Consider the following 19,507-nt stretch of genomic DNA (forward strand, 5'->3'; position numbering starts at 1 on the left):
CACACACACACACACACACACACACACACACACACACACACACAGATAGCCGCAGTGGAGACTCTCCTCTCGCTCTGTTTGGTTAACAGGGACAGATCTCCTGGTAGCATGAACATTTTAGCACAAATAACAAGTTAATAATCAACATAGGCCTCACAGCAGCCACGTCTGCTCAACAGGTGACAAATCAGAGGTCATAAGTGCGAATATAAGTTTCAAATTAACATTTTCTACAGGAAATCAGAGGAGTTTAATTTCTGCTCTTGCTTCTCCGGAGCAGACAGAGTTGAATTAGTCGCTAGGAAGGAAAGAAACTAATGAGGATTGAGGAAAGGATGTTAGGAAGGAGAGACAGAAGTGTTTACCCCCCCTCTGTTTCTCATCTTTTTTTTTATTAAACCTTTGTTTCCCCAGATTAGAGGCAGGAGCAGCTGTCCTTCTCCAACCACGGTGCGTCTTAATAAAGACCAGCTTACTGCCGGCCCATTGCTTGCACTCTCTCAGGGTCACACACAGACACACACACTTGCTCACTCATTCCCTCAAACACACATAAATGAGCCCATGAACACACCTCAGTTGTCTATGATAATGAAGCACCTCGGCAGCATCGTTCTCTCCCTAATGAGACTCACCTCCATCACACTCAAACACTTAACACACACACTTAGAGACTCGTATCATAAATGCAGCAATAACAAGAAAGTGTTTGTGTGCTGTTGTTGCTATTATTGAGCAACAGCAGCAGGCGAACAAAGGGAAGCGATGAGGAGCACAAACAGTTGATTTTAGTCGGATATAATTTCTTAAATTTTGACACTTAAAAATGCAGCTGAAAGCTGACTTTTTGGCACCGTGGTTGAGCGCCGGCGGTGACTAAGTGATCCAGGAGAAGTGCAGTTTTTGAAAATTGATTTCTGCTATTAAACACCAACAAAAAAGGTGTTTAATCATGAATATTTCAAAGCAAAGAAACTACGAAGCAAACTCTCAGTGCAGATGAAAGATGAACCCTCACTGTTGTAACACAATTAGGCACCATGATATGCATATTAGTACAATTAGCTGATTAATGCAGCTCTGTTGAATTTGATTTAGTTTAAATGCAATAAGGAGATAATGCAAGTGACAAATGTGGCTGCAAGCATGTGTTAAAGCAAGTGTTATCTGCCAGCAGCGGGTGTGTCTTCTGTTCTGCAGTCACTATTTCTGCTGTCTTATATCTATCAGTCTTTACACACACGTATTTAAACACACACTCATGTTCCTGAGAGCGCAGTAGGTGGATGTTAAAAATCTGTCCGTGCCTCTCACGCTGCACGTCACATATCTGAAGTGCATTTCAGTTATTCCATAATGAGAAACAGCATGCATATTAATTCCATCTGATTACATCCAGCTACCACACACACACACACACACACACACACACATGCACACAAATTGCAAGATGAGGTGTGTTATGCATTCAGTTAGGCAGGCTAGAGAAGAGAGCTCAGGTTTAGATTCTGTTACCATCTGGTTTGCAGATACGGCAGGAAGTTAAAGTGTGTTTTTAGGGAGAAATCGGCGAACTAGAGGTGCAGTTGGCAAGAAGCTGCAAATGTTCAGAGCTAATGTGAAAATGAGACCACATTATCGAGCTTAGACAAAAAAAAATCCCCACCATCATCCCTTTACTGCTTCGTTTTCTCTTCTCGAGCTCTTCGGGGTTCGTTTTCACCACCGTCCATCTTCTAAATCCTTTACTTGTTCCAGCGTACTGTCCTGCGGCTCCAAGTGGCCCCTAGTGAGGGGGCTGGGGGTGTGTGTTGACCTTTGACCTCGATGTGTTGGTTTTAATTAATCCACTTAAAGAGTTCCTCGGCTTGCATTATGTGTCGCTTTATATCCCACCGGACCGGGCGCAGAAGCACAAATCCATCTGCCTAATTACCAAGACCACTGTTTGAATCTTTAAATCCCCTCTGATAGTGTGTGTGAGTGTAGCATGAGCGTGTGTGTGGTGCTTTATCTAGAAGCCAGACCTTTTCTCCATTCAGGATTAAAACTAAACAGGTTAGAGTGAAAACATTTATTTAACACTGGAGCTTCTGACAGTTTTCACTATCTAATGCAGAATTTTCTTTCTTTTCCTCCAAACGGCATCTTAGCTGTTATTTCACTGTTAAAGTCAAACACAGCTAATTTGCTAATGCTTGATTTTGCATCCAAATCCACGATTTGCCTGATAAATCCTTCCAACTGTGGAGGAACTCCTTCCCCCGTCTCCCTTTCCATCTCTCCTTTGCTGTGTTTGCTGGCTTATTAAGTCTTTTGTGCTACTTTTCCCAACAAGCTGAGGACAGTCTCTGTGCTGATTAGCTCCCCGACCGCTGGTGTCTGCAGTTGAATTTGATGTGAATGATGATGCTGCGTTAGTCATCTGACATCTTAACAAGCTATTTTTGAGACTCCCTCGAGGTTTTTTGATGACGCTCAGTTCATAACAAACACCTTAGACGGTGCAGATGAATGCTGTGGTTCACTTTGGTCACCTTCAGAAGCAGAGCGCTGTTGCTTCGAGTGCATCAGAGGTCGATGCTGGAGCTGCTCTGGTTTGAGTGAGAGGAAGAAGGTAGATGTAAGAGGGAGGTGCGGGGCGTGCTGGTTCCAGAGAAAGAACGTGGACTGTGAATTCACCTCAGCCCAGTTTGCTCACGTTTGGATTTGGATAATGAAGTTTAGTCACCTTTTTGAACCAATAGCCACAGTGGGTTTGCAGGATTATTTAAATTAGAGCTGCGGCCTTTTGACACACCCTGACTGGAGCTTGTTTTTAACCACCACATCACTTAAATGATGCGAAACAAGTCGGTTGACAAGTTTAAATGAAATTAATGGCGGCGGGAGGGAGGGCTGAGGTGCTGCGGGGCGGAATCAAAATTCAATCTTCGCTTCCCACAGCTGTCAATCAAGTCTTTGTACCAGCAAAGAACAATATAGTATTCAGCATCCGAGTGACAGAGGCGGACGGAGCGGGCAGAAGGGCTGAATTCCTCTAAAGCCCCTGGAATCAGCAAGAGATAATTACATAGTTGAGGCGAGAGTGCGTCACAAAACAAAAGAGACAGAGGAAAAATGACAGAGGGAAGAGGACTGGAAAAGCTACAGAGGAGCAGGAAAGACTATAGAACAGCAGGAGACAAGGAACAGAGAAGGAAAGGGCGCCATGTAGGCGAGACTCTAAGCAGACTGTTTCAGGCTTGCCATCACTGATTCTTTCAGGGTTATCTGAAGTACATTTACTCAGATACTGCTTAGGTATATTTTTCCCAATTTACTATGATATGAGACAAAGAAAAGCAGGAAATCAGTAACGTTTCATCTCATCAGATGTTTATTATCTTATGTCTAAGTGACTTGTGGTCAATATGTGGCTTCTCAGGCTTTTTCACCTCTGCCACGACTAAAATGATCTGAAACACAAAGCTCTTGTGGGCTGAAAACAGTTAGTTCATAGCGTTGCATCATTATCATGCTTTCGAGCAGTATCTTCTGACTTCCCCTCCGATCCTCTGTGTTTGTTGCCAGGTTCAGCATTTGTTTCTGAGTGGGATTACCTACCGCAGGCTGACAGAACACAGACACAACACACCCACACACACACACACACACACACACACACACACACACAGGATATTGTCTGTAATGTTATTTTTGACTAAAACAAGTGTTGTTGCCTGTCATGGCAGGTGCAGTAGCTCTTTTTCTCCCTCCATAAAGATCAGCTTAGTCAAAAGCAGCCGCAGGGATTTAAAGCACAACACCTCACATCACGATGATGCGGTGTACACGCAGATACCATATAATCAGTGAGCATGCGGTAGTGTGACCACACGTACAGATCAGATGCACTGAAAAAGAGAGACCTTTCTTTCTTTGTTCTTTTTTCTTTTTGTTAGTTTCCTTTCCCCCCTTTCAGAAGCCAAACCATCGCCTTTCATTCATTTTCAGGGTCAACTGGAACTGTGCAGTGCAACCTATACATTAACCTCCGCAAGCATGTGCACACACACACGCTTAACACCATTGGCCCAAAGTGACAAATCTGTTTAATAATGCACCACCTGGAGCACAGCGCTCTCTGTCTGTGTCTCTTGCCCTGTCTTTCACCAGCCCACACACACACACACACACACACACACTAATCATTCCCTCTGGCTGTATTTCAGTGCTGTACTTGTTACAGTCTTATTCTCAAAGGTAATGCCGCCGTGTGCATCATGGTCAGGTCCATAAAGATGCTTTAAACCCCGACACATAGAAAACCACGGTTATACACATACTGTACGCTTCCTCCGCTGACACACAGCCGTCTTTGTTATATGGCTTAAAAGACATAGGAAGTACAGAGCAGGCTTCTTTCTCTTCTCTCCCTCATCCCACAGTCGCTGTCCGTGGTGGGTTTCCTCTGCTCTTTCCCAACACAGCTGAACACCCCCCCCCCACTTCCTCACAGTGATCCTTTACAAAAATATAACCAGAGGGGAAAGAGAAAGACGACGAGGGTGAGAAAGGGAGATAGGATAGAATGGCATGGAGAAGAAAAATAGATCTTGTCTGAATAAATAAACAGCTTTCACTTGCAAGTGAAATAGAAGGCTTCGCACAGAGGTGGAGGGAGGGGTGAGGAAGAGGAGCAGGGATGGGAGGAAGACAGGAGGAGGAGAGATGGGGGGTTAGTGAAGGAGCGAAAAGTGTTGGCACTGTGCCTAGTGAAATAAGAAGACAAAAGGAATTGAGTCTGCGTGTGTGACTGATGGATGCTCATAGTGAAGCCAGAAACAAAAGGCAGCCGATGCACGAGCAGAGCCCAGATGAACACTGACCAATCACACACAGAGTTTGTCTGTGCATAGTACCAGAGCCCGTCTGTACAGGAAGCCATCCTTCACACAGATGCACGTGTTCTTCATTTACTAATGTTTGGCAAAAGAATCTAAGTCGATTATAATTACAACCAAACCAATAAAATCGAGCAGATATCAACTTGATATTAAAATGATAAACCAGTTAAATAACATGCAGTACAAGTATGTATCACTGTGAATGCCATCTTTGCTTTTAATAAACTTTTTATTGCCCCATGGTCTGAAAAATAGCTATTGCCGAATGAGGTTTGGCATGAAAATGGTCAAATTTAAAACATGCTGAATGGCGGTACAAAGTGCCGACCGTCAGCAGTTTCATTCCAGAAAATCTCCGAATGTGCTTTCAGAAACCTGCATCAGTCACACACTGCTGAGAGAAAAATACAGAGAGGATGAGAGGGAGAGCTAATGAATTATGGGTGGCCTGTGAATAGAGCGAGAGAGGAAGGTCTGCGCTCCGTCGCTCTCTTCCTCCTCCTGGGTTATGGAAGTGTCACGCTGTGAGTGTTGCCATGCAGATAGCGACCCTGGGGTGTTGCAAAAGCTAAGGGGGGGGAGAAGAAGAAAAAACAGAGCGAACTTAAGAGAAACCTGTGAGACTGGGGATTTGTTTGTTTTGCTTTTAAAATCCAAACAGTCTGCACAGAAGACAGCGGGAATGATGGACTGCAGAGGCTTGGCTATCATCTTCCATCAAAGTCATGATCACTGTCGACAGAATTCACCCTCAGATAGCCAGTGTATTATTGAACAGTTCAGCCTCATCGTAGAGGAGGCAAACGTGTGTCTTACGCCTTCACCCTCCAGGCAGAATGTCCTCTGATATGGTACAGGGCAGCTGAAAGAGAGAAACAACTAAACTCGGTGTACGACATAAAGGAGCTGACACACAGTGTTGAAAGGGGAACGGTGCTGCGGGTGGAGTACTGTATGATGTAACAAGCAGAGCTGATTCACTCCAGACTCCCTGTGAACAAAAGGAAAGCCCCCTTTTACAAAGTTAACATAAGTTGTTCTAATCGGTGGTGGAAGAAGTGACTTCACAGCAGAGTGTAAAAAGAATATTAATGATGGTACAACAGTGTTATCAGCAAAACATATGTTAAAGTAGTACTCACGTAGAATGACGTAGAATCAGGCGTCATATTACCGATTACTGATACATTAGTGTGTGTCACGTTAATGTTGCAGCTGGTAAAGGTGGGACTACTTTAGTCTTAATTTTAGTTACTTTATATTGGGCTGGGTAGTTTCTGAATTTGTACGGGGGATCAAAAAGTCTTAACCTATGTTTGTTTGTCATATGCTGATTATGTTTTGTACTAACTAGTGATAAATGTAGTGCAGTAAAGTGCATTGTTTCCTTCTGATATGCACTGGAGGAAAAGTATAAAGTTACATAAAGTGGAAACACTGAGGGAAAGTACCTGGGAATTGTACTTAAGTACAACAGCTTTATCGTTACTGTAAACTTGAAAAATCCTGGGTCTGGTGCTATGCTTACATTTGGCATTTAGACACTCAGCACAGTTTTTAACACTCGTTTTGATTTAATTAATGAATTTGTGCACATCAGGTTTTGGCTGGTTTTGGATCAGGTCCCCTGCAACCGTTCATGTCCATGCAGGTGCACACGGTGACTCGTGGCCGGGATAAATCCCAGTACCCTTAATTGCATCCATGTTTCCCTCACTTGCGTCTTTTCCTTGCATCCTTGTCCCACCCATGTAAAATGTGAAGAGAGAGGAATCCTTTCCTCTGATTTGTCATCTGAAGCATCCATTCACCAACTGATTTGCGATAAACCCGGTGTGTGGGTCTCACTCATGGCTCCTCCAGGCAACCTCCTCTGTCCTCACCCCTCACTCCTCAAAGAAGGAATAAGAGCTCTGGGACGCCTTTCAAGATGGCGGACCTGAACAACTTCGGGGTTGAAGGAGCAGCGAGGAGCAAACAGTTAATGGAACTGGGATTTACTTACTGTTTGCTGCTGCAGCTCCCTCGGCCTCCTCAACCTTCCCCTTAAGGGTTAAGCTTTTATTGTTGTTGACTTTACTGAGATCTAATGTTTGTGTAGATCTCCTAGCTGAATTTTCATCCCTGTGCAGATTCTTTGGGAGCTCCACTAAAGAGTGGCACATTTTTCCTTTAAGTCTGACTGTGTAAGTATTTGCTTTAACGGGTCAGATGCTTAGGTGGCTCCAAGTGGACAGTGTGTAAAATGAAGCCAGGGTTGAGTCAGTCCCAAATGTAAAGAAGGTCTGAATATATACCGGAATAATCCGGATCCTCATTTTAAACATACAGTAACTATGCAGCTGCGCTTCACACCTGACTTTTCTATGTAATATTTCCACGGTATAAGGATAATAAAACCTAAATAAGGATAATCACCTTTGTTTGGCCAAGTATGTTACACACACAAGGAATTTGTTTCCGGTCTGTGTTTCTCTAGAACACAGCACACAGTGAGTTCTCATTTCTAATAACATGAGAAGCTCATTTTAAAGCTCTGGATCCTGGTTCAGACATCTCAGTAATGCCCTATTCACTTTTATTGTTATTATTTCCCTTTTTATGTGTTTTAGCTTTTGACTTTGTGCTGCCATATTGACTGGGACTCCCTGGAAGAAGAAATCCTGTATCTCATTGGGACCTTCCTCGCTAAATACAGGATAATTAAATAAAAATAAATAGAAAAAATTAAGCCACAATGTATGGAAATGTAGATTTTGTTTCTGAGGAAGCAGCAAAGTTTCGAAAGGTGCAATAAAAAGTGCTCTGTTCTCCTCTGGCACCAAATCAGTGACTCATCTGCTGCTTCACCATGTCCTTAATGGAGGAGATTTGCAGCTTTCAACACTTGCCGTGGGACTTTCAAGAAACTCGCAATCATCCAAAGATTCTGGTCTGAAAAAGGAAGTGACAAAACAGGATTCATCTTACACCATCCTCTACTGGATCTGTGCTCTGATTGGCCAGCTTTTTAATGTGCTTTGTTTTTTATGGCAGCTACGTGTCTCTGTGATCACATGACTGATCACCTAATATACTTTAAAGTGGCTTTGGGACGGTTCACTGGTTTTATAAAGGTGGGCAAAACATTAAAATACTGTACAGCTACAAACAGCCTCTTCAGAAAGCTCTCAAAAAGCTCCACATTTATTGTCATGATTGCTTTATTATATCTTAAGGTTGAGTTGTCTTGACATTGTTAAATCTGGTTATTGAAGACCAACAATCCAAAAGACTGAAATGTCAAGGGGAGCAGGAGAGAGTGCAGCTGCAGAGACTGTGCTGTGGGAGTGGGCTGTTGCTTAATGCTCTGCTCACAGTCAGATGACTTGAGAAATGGCCCTGGAGCCGTGGTCATTACATCTCATACTGTTTGTGTGTGAGAGAGAAAGAGAGAGGGGTACATGTGAGGTGGGAAGCCAAAACCTCAGCTCCTCCTGTAACAACAACCGGCTTTTCCCCCGACTTATCAGGGTTTGATTTGACTTGCATTTATTCGCTGGAGGCTTAAACCACAACCACTGCAACCCTAACCACAACTCTGACCCGCTTCCTAACCAAAGTCTTAACCCCATAATTGAAGGCCTTACCTTGTAGAGCCCCACTTTTCTCCAAAATGGTTGCAAGTCCCCAAAACACAACAGAGTATGCAGGTTTATGTCCTCACAGTGTTGTTAATGTGACTACATGCACGCTCAGTGGGAGCCGCAAATCCTTCCCTTGCAGCTCTGGGTTTATTTCTAGCTTTTTGTCTTGAAACGTTGCTTATTTCTGTCTTCAGTTCTATTCTTTTCTTTTCGGTTTTCTCAGGACTGTGTTGCCACTGTTTTAAACAAAGCATCTTTAGATCTTTGGTGTGCCTCTCTTTGACATAATCCTGGTGTCTGTTGCCGTGGTTACACCGTCTTAATGTGCCATTGATGTGACTATGTATTCAAAGCTTCGCTGACTCCCGGCAAAAACTTTAAATGTGTTTCTCTAGCTCTCCTCCTCTGCCTCTCTCTCTCGACTTGGCGAATGCCGTGGTTTCTTTGTGTGTCTAACGGAGAACACAAGTGCACTTGTCTGTGCCACTTGGTTATTGATAGGATTTAGCTGATTGTGGGTTATTTTTGGATTGCAGTTGATACTAGCTGATATCTGGCTCTATTATTCACTATCTTAAGATTCAAACTTGACAATTTCGTTGCTGTGAAATTCACAAGATGTATGGTTTTTCCAGTTTTCTGCATTAAAATCAGCAGAAGTGTAGAATTAGAAACAAATCAGGGCCCCCAAAATGCAGTCGTTCTAGTATTAATTAAATCAGCATTGAATTTGTAATCTAAACAGATTTACTGTTGTAGTCCTAGTGTGTGTCTACATTGACAGTGTGTTGTTATTCCAGCCTGCTGCAGATCTTGTGGCTGTGTGCACTGAATGTGCAGGCAATGAGCTCCACCACAGCAACATTATAACAACATTTCATCTCATCCCCTCGACGCTGTGCTTTGGAAGATGACAGTAATTTGGACGAGATGTTTCGAGGCCTTGGGTTCTCTCCCCACACTCGCCGACGGTCCCCGATGCACCGCAACATTAAAGCGAGACTGGAGCGTGAACGTATGGCCAGCTATTAAATGGCAATCACACACAGAAGAGCTCTTTTATAGACGAGCACATTTCTGCTTAATAGCTCTTGGAGCAGAGTCGTCCAAATATGACATTTGAAATGAAAGCCCTCTGAACACCGGCACCTATTAGAGTCCTGGCTGAAATCTTTCAGTTTGTCAGCTTTTCCGTGATGTGGATCAGAATGAAATCTGGATTGCAACCTGATATTCTCCTCTTAGTTATATGATCATGCTTTAGGGCTTCATGAGTGGTATTGAGCATGAGGGGTGTCAGACTTCCACTAATAGTGTCGTGTGCACTTAACTCGGCATACATCACCGCAGTCGATGTTCCAGGCCACTTGCGGCACCAGCTCAGCCCGGCATCGGCGCTGCGATCTGGGGAATCGTGTGAGCCTTCTCTGCTCTGTGTCCCAAGATTACTCCTGCCCCCTGAAGGCTGCTTCAGGGCACAGATAATGTCATCAGCGGGCCCTCTGCTCGCCCCTGGGAGTCCTGCTGCACGCTGCCCCATTAATTTCAAGTGCTATCAAATCTTTGGCCCCCTTACTTTCCATCTCTCAACCCCCTCCCTCTTTCCATCATCACCAGCCCAATCTCGGCGCTCTCTAGACTCATTTTGAGCTATAATTGGACAGGAGTCCTGGGGGACGGCCGTCAGCACGCCCCGTGCCTCACGCCCCCATCTCCACGTGGAAACGCCACGGGTCATAGTTGATAAGCAGTGCTCTTCGCCAGTCCGACATCCCCTACTCTGCTAACTTTTCAACAGGAGGAACGACTGGGCCTCACTTCTCCGAGAGCCCAGGATAGGTTCACAGCTGATGGGTGACTGTCTGAAACCTCCATATGACAAACATCACGCTACGGTCTCTGAGTGCGAAGAAGTATTTTGTCATAAAAGCCGAAATATTTCAGCTGATTTCCACTCACTGCTACAGCACTATTCTTTTTGGTTTTAAAATGCCAACACTCAGTTCATGAATAATACTGAAACAATATGTTTGTTTTGGAAACGGTTTAGAATATCACTAGAATGTCGCTTTGGAGCATTTTTGTTTTTAGGAAAACAAAACTTAAAGTGACTGTTAAGAGATGTTTATTTACTTGGTTCAGAAATTATTAGCTTCCTTGAAGTGAGCATCGGTATGTTAAAATAAGTATTAGACTAAGGCAGATTGCTTTAGTACAGGAGAGGGAATAAACGTGATCTTAGATTTGCAGATAGGTTCCTGTGGAGGCCATTTATTAAGACTTTACATAAAGAGCCTTTTGTTGTGTTCTGTTTCAACTGTACAGTATATGAGGAAATAATCAGAGTGAAAGTCATCAGTGGCTTAGTCTTAATTAGGATTATCTTTTCAATTCAATGACACAAAAATATCACTTTCTAATAAAGAATACTTACTGAAGCTTCGTGACTTTTTATGCTTCATAAACTGCCAGCTAATAAGACAAATCAGGTTATGCTAATGGAGGATTAACCACAACCAGAGACTCTTTCACAACCTGGAAACCAAAAAGTTGTTTTGAATAATGACTGCCATACACAGCAAAACATTTATAGGCAGTTGATGAGCTCTTAGGTTGTTGAATCCTCTTTTAAAGCATTTACGACTGTGGCAGCAGAAAATCAGCTCATCCCTAACTTTTGCAGTGGAACTTTACTCTCTGTACAGACTCTCCGACATCCTCAAACTTCACAGGCGTACGTGTGTGAATATGTAAGTGACGACCTGTCTTTTCATGCCAGAAAGCACCTTACTTTATTAATCCAGTGGAATAAATATGATCCTGCCATTCTGCAGGCACACTACTACTACTACTACTACCCGACACACACAGTGAGATGCCTGGCGGTGGTGTGTTTGGATCTCTCCCTGTGCCAGCTTTCCCTCGAGCAGCACTTGTGCTGGTAATCTGTCATATGAGCCCGTCTCATCAGAGGCACAGGGACATTTGGCGCTGCAAACAGAAAGGCGGGATAACACCCTAAATGCTTCCTGCTCCTCTCTTATTGCCCACAGCTCAGTCCCAACTATCTTAAATCACTTTCTTGATCTCCTCTTCATTGTTGCTGAAGCTTGACGGGCACCTGACACAAACTGGGCCCAACATGAGCGCTACTTGCCATCAGTGTGTACCTGCAGCTCCCCCCAGAGGCTGGCCCGCTCAGGCTGAAACATGGTTCAGTGAGTGTGGATTGATGAAAAACTATTTCTTCATTGTCTCTGGTCATCTATTGACATAGCAGAGCTCTCAGACAGTCTCAACATCCAGCTTTATATAATCATTCTCACTGCTGACCTCTCCTCCCATTAGCTCTGCATCAATTGCAGCTAAAGGCCTGTTATCAAGCAGACCAGAGAAGAAAGGTGGTGAAAGTTTGCGTTTCTGGCGTTTGCATGCCAGCGGATGAAAGCGGCAGCACCGTTAAAAACTGAAAGAGTAGTTAAGGACAGGAGCGCTGCCCTGGCAAGGCAGCTCTTAATAACCAGGAATAGTTTCATATTTCTAGTTCGCCTCTTCTTTTTTTTTATCTCCTCCCAACTGCCGCCACCTCCCCCACCTTCTACTTCTTTAGAAGCTTCCTCGGCTCTATTCACAGAAGCAAAGGAATGCTGCTGAAGAAGCATCTGTCTGCCTTTTAAAAACAGTAGACTAAAGGTGTGTGTGTGTGTGTGTTTACACTATTAAAGTGGGCCACATTGTGCTGGAATGGATAGCGTACCAAGCCTATTGACAGGGAAGTCTATTTATTACATCTACCACATTATCCCTCTGTCCCTGCTGTCTACTTGAGAGATATGTATTTGTTTATGAAGACGCTCTGTCTGTACTCTTAATGCGCTCGCCGCTCACCCTCATTAATTCCTTGATGGTCTTTGATTTGCCGGGCATCACTAAGTCGCATTAAGAAATGTATTTCCCAGCTCTTACTTAACGACGCTTCCAGAACCAACGCAATTAAATGCACATTTAAATGCTTGAGGTTTTCCTCTAAATTCATGAGCAAAGACAGGCGCTTGATTAGCACCCTGCAGAAGATTAAGCAGCCGGAGAAAGGTGTCGCTGAGCTTTTTGGTGAAAGCCACCTTCTTTAGTGCACTTTCGTTTTAAGAGCATTGCACTTGTCCTGGTAATAGGAAGCTAATAAAGGCTTTTGCAGTCATATTTTCACAGCCTGCTGTCATGACAGATTGCTCTCCAACAGGTGGTGCTAAGTATGATTTCCATCTTCTCTTGGTTTGGAAATATTCTCTTATGCATTTGTTTTCTGTCTCATTCTTTTAAAGGTTTGGTTCACCATTTATAGTCTGGCCAAAGCCAAGTTTGCCCACATTTAAAAATAAATCCCTTTGAAACACCGCAGCATAATGGAAGTGTATGGAATAAATATACATTCGCTGCAGCTTGGCTCTACAGAAACAATGTTATGATCACACTGGATGTTCCACAGAACTTGGCAGGAAGCATTTGTTCAGCAGAAAGTCGTTCAGTGGGAGTCTATGGCAGTGAAGCCCTGGAGTAAAAGGGGCGCTGTCCGTTCGTTGTGTCTGAACCTTGGCAAATAAAATCTAAAGCTGTTTGCATGGCTGGATTCTACCACTGAGAGTATTTCTGCTTTGTACCCAGTAAAGTGTTACTGGGTGCTGCAGTCATTTCAACACTGGCTGCCAGGCATAAAATCAACCATGAGACATCCCCAGCCCATCGGAAAACTCGACAGGCACATATTCACACACCTGAGACAAACTATGGCATAAATCTGAACTTAATGAGCAATTCAGAGACTAAACTGTGGCTTGTCAGAAAAATAATAACTGGCATCAGTTAGAGATAATTTTTAACAATCTGAATGACTGCATGAATATATACATAGAGGTTGTTAACATACTCTGGCATTTTCCCCACAGTTTGTGCTCACTCATCTTATTTGCATATATCCATACCTCCTGAGCTATGCTGCTGAATGGGCCTAATTGGATAGTTGATCACATATTAATCTAATTAGTCTGGTTCAGTCATGGTCATTGTGTGCTGAATTCATTTCCTATGTCTTGCTATTGTGTTCTCTCAGGCCTGGAGGTTGTCAGTGGCCCCAGATGGTTTACTGTAGCTCGTGCTGCTCTTCTGACTGGGAGCTTTGTCTGAGGAGCAGCCCTCCATACTGCACTTTGATCACAGCTGTGACAGACAGAGAGAGGGACGGCAGAGTGGAAACATGGGACCACAAGGTGGTTTGGAAAAAAACAAGTTAGGGAGAAAAGCAAGAATGAAAGATAGGACCATTACCGTCCAGGGTGATCATCCCCATATCCGAGTTTCCCATGAAAAGGCAACAAGTGGGGCCTAATGGAAAATATGCAGATGTATGCAAATGTGCGTTGTATGGGTCGCTCAGAGGCCCAGTGGGAGATTAAAGCTCTTGGAGATGGAGAGGGCTGGAGGAGAATCGCACTATGAGCTCCATGTTACCATATTAAACAGAGAAATCCAACCTCAAACCAATTGTCAGACTTGTTGTCAAGCTCGTCGCTGTTAATCTAACAAATAGCTTCATGCTGATGGCAGAGAGACTCTAAAGCGATCTGTCATGCCATATTGGTGGACAGTGAACCGATCCATGTGGACATCTTTAATCTGATAGTATCTCTGTGACGATGGGAGCCTGGTTCTTTCATTGTTTTACTGCAATATCGGATATGGTTAACGTTCTTCACATGGGGCCCCTTCAAGGCCTTCCACGTTGATTTGATGGATGACATCCTGGGGACGCTATTTCACACTCTTTTGCAGGTTGATCGGCCCAAAGTGACTCCGGTAGAAAGAGAGGAGAGGTAGAGAGAGTTAAGACTTTACCCTCCAGCTCTCCACCATTCACGCTCCGCTTCCGCATTTGATCCACAGCGGTCGCTCAAACAGAGTTTGCAGCTGCTGGGACAGAGGTGTTGTGACAGGGTTACAGATGTTGGACAGACTGAAAAATTGAGTACACGGAGGAGGATCTGTACTTCTTTGAAGTACAGGTATAAGTCTCGTAAATCTGAAGCGGCAGTTCTAAGGCTTGAATGAGCATGAAACACTGGTGATTGAATCATCGGCACAAAAGATGAGCTGCTGCTTTAGAAAACATCTGAGCTTTTTTCTCTTCTCCCTTTTTCCTTTCCTCCCCCCTTCCTTTTCTTATCTTTTGTAAATGTCCTACATTCATTGTTTTGTCTTCAAAACCCAAAACATCTGGTTCTTCAATAAAAGTAACCTCTGTATGTAACTTTAATCCTAAGGGGCATTTTTGTAAGAAACAACCAATTACTGATCTTAAAACTGTTTTGTTTGTCACAGAGGAGAAAAGGCTTTTTTACTAACCAGTGAAAGGATTCATAAGTTCACTTTGGGATTCTGGGAAGTGTTGTACTTTATGGTTTTGTTCAGCACTTGGCAACACTTTACAATCACATTATGGAGCAGAAAAGCTCTGTGTATAATGTAGGTCACTGGCTTCCATTATCATGCTAGGTATCACCTTTTTGGCTCAGGCTGAACATCGACACTGGACAGTTGTTCAGCATTTTTATGTACTTCACATGCATCAGGCAGCTCGAAATGACAAGTCTTTAAAATGACAATTTAATGTCAAGGCTCTGGAAAGATCAACAACATTAATAGTAGGCCTGTAACGGGATGCAGACACTAGTTTTTGGCATGAAACTGAGAAGTGTCCACCTCCTCCACACCCTCACTTTTCTGTGCTACATAAAGGTCACACTACTTTGTACCAAGCATTGGTATTACATGTAAATTGTACACCAGAGAATTGTCTCATCTAAACGTCATCCTTAGGGATACTAGGCTGTTCCATCTGCAGCCATCTGCAGGAGTTCCAATATGCGGCCAGCTGCCATCTTTGGATTCAGTGTGAAGACGAAGTACTGCATGCACCCCCTGTCTGCACTGGCAGGTGTTAGGTCTCAGATGTTCGCATCCATCCACTAATATTTGGCAGCATTGTAAATCTACAGTTTACTGTAGAACATGCCATCCTTGCTGTAAGAGTACCTATAAATCAGTACACTGGCTGTTTGCAGCCTCACCCTGCCCAGCCTTTGTGAAAATGCTGTGGTCAGACTTGGAAGTGAGGAAAAACCTTTTTTATGTAACTGTAAAATGTTTGGGTCCTCAGAGCTTAATCAGGTATATTTTTGAGACAAGCAGAGAGACCATGAAGTGCTTGTGCTGTCATGGGTCAATTGCAGCACTCTTAGTCTGATTCTCTTGAACCCTATTAGAGCAGAACAGAAGTGACGCTGTGTTTAATCCTTGTTTCATGTTGGTTGTTAGCCTGGCAGTATTAGCTTAATACATTCATACTGGGAAAGCTGTACAGGCCTATGTGTCTGGGTTCCTGCTGTTTAAATCTCTAGCAGACACAGACAGACAGACTGCACAGCTGGACTTTTGTGCCCACGTAGCCTTGCCACAGATTACCTTCCCTCTCTGAACTTTCCAAAAAGGCTCTCTGCTGTGTTTGTGTCTTTTGCTGGGACTTTAATGGAGATGCTGCTTCTTACAGAATGACTTTGTTGGGAACTGTTCTTGAAAGTGGAAATAACCTTGGCTCACCAGTTGTTTCATTTCTGCTTGCCTTTTGTGTTGCCTCATTCTGTCACGCTCCGCCCTGCTCTCTGTGCTTGTCTTTCTTTCTCATCACACACCAGCTACAGACAGTGACAAAGTGAGGTGCTGGGCCGCCACGTGCAACCAGAACAGCTCCACCTTGACTCTCCAGGTGTCTGAGCTTTCCTGCAGGGATGAACACTGTTCTTCCAACAGAGGATCCCTCGTGCGGTGTTTTGATGACGGTGGTGGAGACGCTAACGTGTCGCTCCAACATCTCCCTTAGCTGTTCAACTGGGCTGAGACCTGGTGACCGAGAAGGCCACACCGTCTGGTTCAGATCACTGTCGTCCTCATCAAACCAGTCATTGACCCCTCATGATCTCATCATCCTGGAATAGACCACCTATTTTTCCTTTCCTTTCTCACCTGTCTGTGCATCAGTATGAAGTGACAGAGATGTGATTCTCATGTATCAACAGACTCCTGAAACTGACATAACCCTTTTATTTTTCTCAAACAATGCTGGGCCTCATTTTTCTCCTTTTTAGACATGTTGTTATAGTGTGTTTTGGGATGTCTTCTGTTTCCATGGAGAAAACCAAACAGTGATGATTAAGCCCAAGCCCAGGTTCAGGCATGGAGCCAGCCACTGATTAAGGCCATTACTTCATAACTAGGCACTGCTGTTTTCTAGGAAAACTCAGAGCATGACATACAGCAATGAAGAAATTTTTACAAGAGCTAATGGTGTGGGGGATTGTCAAGCCGACGAGAGGTGCTTCACTTTGAGTGTGTTTTTCTGTGTGCGTGGGTGTGACACAGGCTGACATCCCCTGGGCTTCAGACCACTCTGTCTGGACATGCTCTTGCAGCACTGCCTTCTTTAAACCTATCTCTCTGCACATGTACTCTCTGCTACATCCATCTATGATTTCATCCCTACATTTGCCCCTTACTTCATCCTGTCCGCTCTGCTTGCTTTAGTACATCGGCTTACTGTAAATTGCTTTGTTGGTTGCTCAGCCGTAATCAGTCCAGGAGACATGGATGGTTTGGACGAGAACATAATTCTGTAACACTTAACACTAGGTTTAAAAAGCCTGTGCCTTTCACTGCGTCCCTTTCTTCAGTCTGTCTGATTTTCTGCAGCTGCCTGTCCAACCAAATACTCATCTAGGAGTTATGTATTGAATTTTAATGCCTGAAAGGAGAGTCTGAATTTTTTTTATAAAATTACCCAATACCATTGGTGGAAGGAGTATTCGGATTGTTCACTTAAGTAAAAGTAGCAATATCACAGTGGAAAAATACTCAAGTAAAAGTCTTGGTACAAAATGGTGCTGTTTAAATGTATGTACATTGTATTATTCTACCTTAAGTTACATACTGTAGCTTTAATACAATTTATCAGGTTAAAAATGACAAGAAAATAACTTACTATGATTTTCTTTTATCAAGTTTCAAAAGCTGTCTCATTCACGTTTGACTGAAATAATGTATTTTCTTTTTATCCTGTGGCACCACACTTTTATCTCAGGACCTACAACTGCTCCTCATTTGTTTGCCACTTCCCCTCCTCTCAGCCGCTGTTATCTAACTGTACACTGTCTCTTAGATGTGAAGTTGAGCAAGCCCACTAGAGACGCTGTCATAGGGTTTGAAGTGAGACTTGTCCACCAAGTGGGGCTAATTATGCAAATCCCTGCCTCATCCTCATTGGCTGGGGTCAAAGCCGTGATACTGATGATTAAGGAGCAATAGAGTGTCAGTAGAAGCAGAAGAAAAACAGGGATTGTGTAGGAGTGTAAGCCTCCTTTTCTGTATCCACCCCATGTGCCGCATCACATGAACGCGTTCACATGGCGATACAAATGTGTTTGTGTGTTCATCTCTCCTCTTCAGTCTTTCCATGTTCTTGCTTTTCTGGGATGTGTGCAGCGGGGGGAAGAATCGAGCCCTTTATCTCTCAGCAGTCGACGCTTCCTGTTTCCACAGTGACACGCCGCTGCCTGTACCCTGACAGGCCCTAATCTGAAGTCACAGGCCGCAGTGAGGCAGATTCTGTTCGCCTTCTATGTGTATGATCTTTTACTTCTACCCTCAAGAGGACCAAATACGTCCATAGAGATAAAAAAGATGAGAAAATTCCATCAAAGTGAAGACATTATATGGGACTTTAAGAATAAATTTAGCAAATTAAATGAGGCTTAGGCTAAATAAAAAGGGCTCTTCTAGAACGAACGCTTTGGTTAATGTCAACTTTTAAAGACTGCACTCTGGATGGCAGGTTTCATACTAACACTGTATTGATGGGAGCCTCCTGGCAGTTCCTAAGTTAATGTAACCATGAATGGATAAATTACATCAGGTGTTTTACCACAACTCTTTGGGCTGAGTTAGAGCTGGCCCTCACTAGCAGTCATCCTGGAAAACCAAGACGGACGCAGTGAATTTTTGATGGATATGAGACAATGGAAATCCCAGCTCCAAACAGGGCCTAGGGAAGAGTGTCCTCTCTTACTTTGGCTATAGCTGCTTGTATTCACACAGAGCTCTCAACATGTACATGCACACAGCGTGCGTTTGTTTTGCACTGCAGATTTAGAGTCACTTTATAAGAACCTTATCGTAGATACGAGACTGCTTTATAACCAAGTTAGTCTTAAGAGTAAGTCGAGCTACAGTGTGATCTCAAACCTTACTAGAAGTATGAAAGAGTCAAGCAACTGAAGGCAATTATTTAGCACAGCCGCACGTATAGCTTTGGCTTCTGTGATTGCCAGCTGTCCAAAAATCTACTTATCCTTGTCATTCTGGGAATCGGTGGTTTTAGAATTTCATCTATTGGTTGAAAATGTGTTGGCGTGTGTGTGATTGTTGTTGATAGGCCCTTCCCTTGGATACTGGAGGCCGTCTACATCTCATTTAACGAGTGTGTAACATGTTTCCTGCACAGCTAAGTCATGCATAGGTTGAGTGTGTCAGTACTGGATCTCTGAGTTCGTGCTGTTGGCTAGCAGCTGCTGAAACCAGAGCTCCTCTAGGAAGCCTTCTGAGTCCTCAGAGACCAGGAACCCTGCCAAAAATAAAGGAGGCCAGATCGTCCTCTCTTCTTTCCCTCCTTCTTCTCACTCTTTCTATCCTCTTCACCCTGTCCCCCTTTTTTCTTCCCCATTCCCCAAGCATGAGCAATTCACTGTTAATTCAATTTTCCCCCGGCTGGGCTCACATGGGACAGCACTGGAATTCCGGTTTGTCGTGATAAAATGATTACACGGCATTGTGTTTCTCCGGGCACCTCCCAGCGCATTTATTAGAATCTGTCAGTGTTGATGTAGATCGGCC

The 19,507-nt window shown here is 43.7% G+C and overlaps 1 protein-coding gene across 8 annotated transcripts in view; it reads left to right on the forward strand.

Moving 5' to 3' along the window:
- celf2 (cugbp, Elav-like family member 2) overlaps positions 1 to 19,507 on the forward strand; it is a 202,228-nt gene that overhangs the window by 3,099 nt on the left and 179,622 nt on the right. The gene's annotated exons all lie outside the window — the stretch shown is intronic.

The sequence above is a fragment of the Monopterus albus genome, unplaced genomic scaffold (assembly GCF_001952655.1).
Source record: "Monopterus albus unplaced genomic scaffold, M_albus_1.0 scaffold132.1, whole genome shotgun sequence".
In the NCBI taxonomy this organism is placed as follows: Eukaryota; Metazoa; Chordata; class Actinopteri; order Synbranchiformes; family Synbranchidae; genus Monopterus; species Monopterus albus.